This window comes from Onychomys torridus, chromosome X (assembly GCF_903995425.1).
Source record: "Onychomys torridus chromosome X, mOncTor1.1, whole genome shotgun sequence".
NCBI lineage: Eukaryota > Metazoa > Chordata > Mammalia > Rodentia > Cricetidae > Onychomys > Onychomys torridus.
Genome location: NC_050466.1, coordinates 108,978,134 through 108,980,554, shown reverse-complemented (window position 1 = coordinate 108,980,554; position 2,421 = coordinate 108,978,134). Strand labels below are relative to the sequence as shown.

Sequence of the window (2,421 nt, the reverse complement as noted above, 5' to 3'; positions counted from 1 at the left end):
AAAAACACGGAAAAAAAATGGATGTTTTCTGGATCCCAATCCAAGCTGTCAATCTCTGTACCAGACCAACAAACTCTAAGAGCTCTGCAAAGTATCTCTTTGATAGGACTCCCAAGTTTTTATTCCAGAAGCCTAAGGTCAGGGACAGCCTGAGGCACTTGCTGCTGACAGGGGTCCAGTATTCAATGGGAACATCAGATTTAATGGCAATAATCAGCTTCTCATTTTAGAAACCTCCTTCCTAATATTTATTTTCTTTGTAAAGACAAAAAAACATGTAATTCTGTGAATTTCCATCATCTTTTCATTTCTCAAATAATATTAGATTTCTCTTCCACTTATATCACAATTTACACTCCCATTAACATAATAAAAAGAATCCATCCTGTAAGAAATTAATCCCAGCTCAATACTTACATGGCAGTCACCAAATTGTCTTGGTCTCATAGTCCTTGCAGAAACTATAACAGTACTAATTTCATAAGAATTTTGTGAGTTATAAGTGCATAAACACACACACACACGTACACACACACACACACACACACACGCACATACACACACAAACACACAAGGGGCAGGGGGAGAGAAACCAGGTTCATACAGCTCTGTTCACAATTTTTAATTAATTGTTTTTATTTGGCCCCATCCAAGATCATTCCTCCCTCAACCACATCATCATTCCTTTTTGCAATCCATGTTGGTTTGTGATAGACAAGCCCTTTCCTTATATGAAAGCTGCCCCTTAATTGTTAAGAGCTCTTTGTGCAAAATTGCTCAAAATTGAGTCTTTATTAACTCTGTCTAATAATTCTGACTGCTTCTGTCACTATTGGCTAGAGTATTCAATATATACATGACCAAAATTTAAGGGGATATGACTTCCCTCCAATCAGCACTCAAAACATAAAAGCCTGCAGCTGTCCAGAAATCCCCTCCTCTCTGCCACCCTGCAGGCTAAATAGAAAGTGAAGTTTATATTTTGTCCTATCTTTGGCTGCAAGCCATGCCACAACATTCATCCATTGCTAAATTAAAAATCACTTCATGATGCTCATTTCAGCATCATATACAATATATTTGGAACAATTCAGAGAAGACTAACATGGCTTCTTTGCTAAGTTGAAACATCAATTTATAAAGTATTTCATAATTCTGAAGCAGGTACTTTCATATGTTGTTCTGAAAGAAAAAGTTAAAGGTGAATGCACCAATACCTTCCAAAATGGCAAATGACTTTACCCCTTGATCTAGCAATAGTAAGTTTAGAGATCTATCCTTCTTTGAGTGCTGAAGAGATGGCTCAGCAGTAAAGAGATCTATCCTCCTAGAGATAATGAGAATGGTTCAGCAGTAAAGGCATTGTCTGCCAAGCCTGACAACCTGAACTCAATCCCCAGGACTCACGTGGTGGAAGGAGGAAACTGGAAAGCAGGTTGCCATGAATGCCATCACATTGGAATTTACATGCATGTGTATACATTCATACATGTGCAAAAATAACTAATATTAAATCATAATAAAATGAAATAAATTTATCCTAGTATATATACACATACACACACATACATATGTATACACCCAAACATATATATATATATATATATATATATATATATATATATATATATATATATATATACACACACACACACACACACACACACACACACACACACACACACACATATATATATATGAATGATAGGGGTATTTTCAGAGCTTTCTGAAAACATATACAAGTTCCATTGTACCAACAGAGCAGATTGTACTTATGCATTTATATGTGTTATACATACAAGTATGTAACAATAATTAATTTATAAAGAGGTTATTAATTTGAAAGCAATAGAGGAGGGGTGCATATGAGAGTTTGGAAGGAAGATGGTAATGATATAATTATGAACTATGTAAAGAAAGAATTAGGAAAGGAATCATTTAAATATGTTCTCCCATATACATGTAGTGGAATATAAAACAGAGAAAAACAAAGATATATTCTACATATTAATGTGAAAAATATCCAAAAAATACAACAAAAATATGCAATTTCAACATAAAAAACAACAGTATTTCCTATGCTGAGCTATTTTTAATGATGTGTCATGAGTGTATACGTGTATTTATTTAAAAAACAACCAAATAAATATATGGATTGAATGTTGAGGCCTGTGCTGGTTAGTTTGGTGTCAACTTGACATAGCCTAGAATCAAGTGAATCTCCATAAGATCTGGCTGTACGGTATTTTCTTAATTAGTGATTGATGGAGGAGGGCCCACCACATTGTGGTCCTGGGTTCTATAAGAATGCAGGCTGAGAAAGCCATGATGAGTAAGCTAGAAAATCAGCACCTCTCCATGGCCTCGGCATCAGCCCCTGCCACCAGATTCCTCCAGTTTTGAGTCCCTGTCCTAACTTCT

At 35.4% G+C, this 2,421-nt stretch overlaps 1 non-coding gene across 1 annotated transcript; it reads left to right on the top strand.

Annotated features, from left to right (window-relative positions):
- Positions 1-1,050: 1,050 nt before the first annotated feature.
- On the top strand, positions 1,051-1,157 carry LOC118574880. Its single transcript, XR_004943766.1, has one exon. It is a non-coding gene; the product is annotated as a U6 spliceosomal RNA (small nuclear RNA).
- The last annotated feature ends 1,264 nt before the right edge of the window (positions 1,158-2,421 follow it).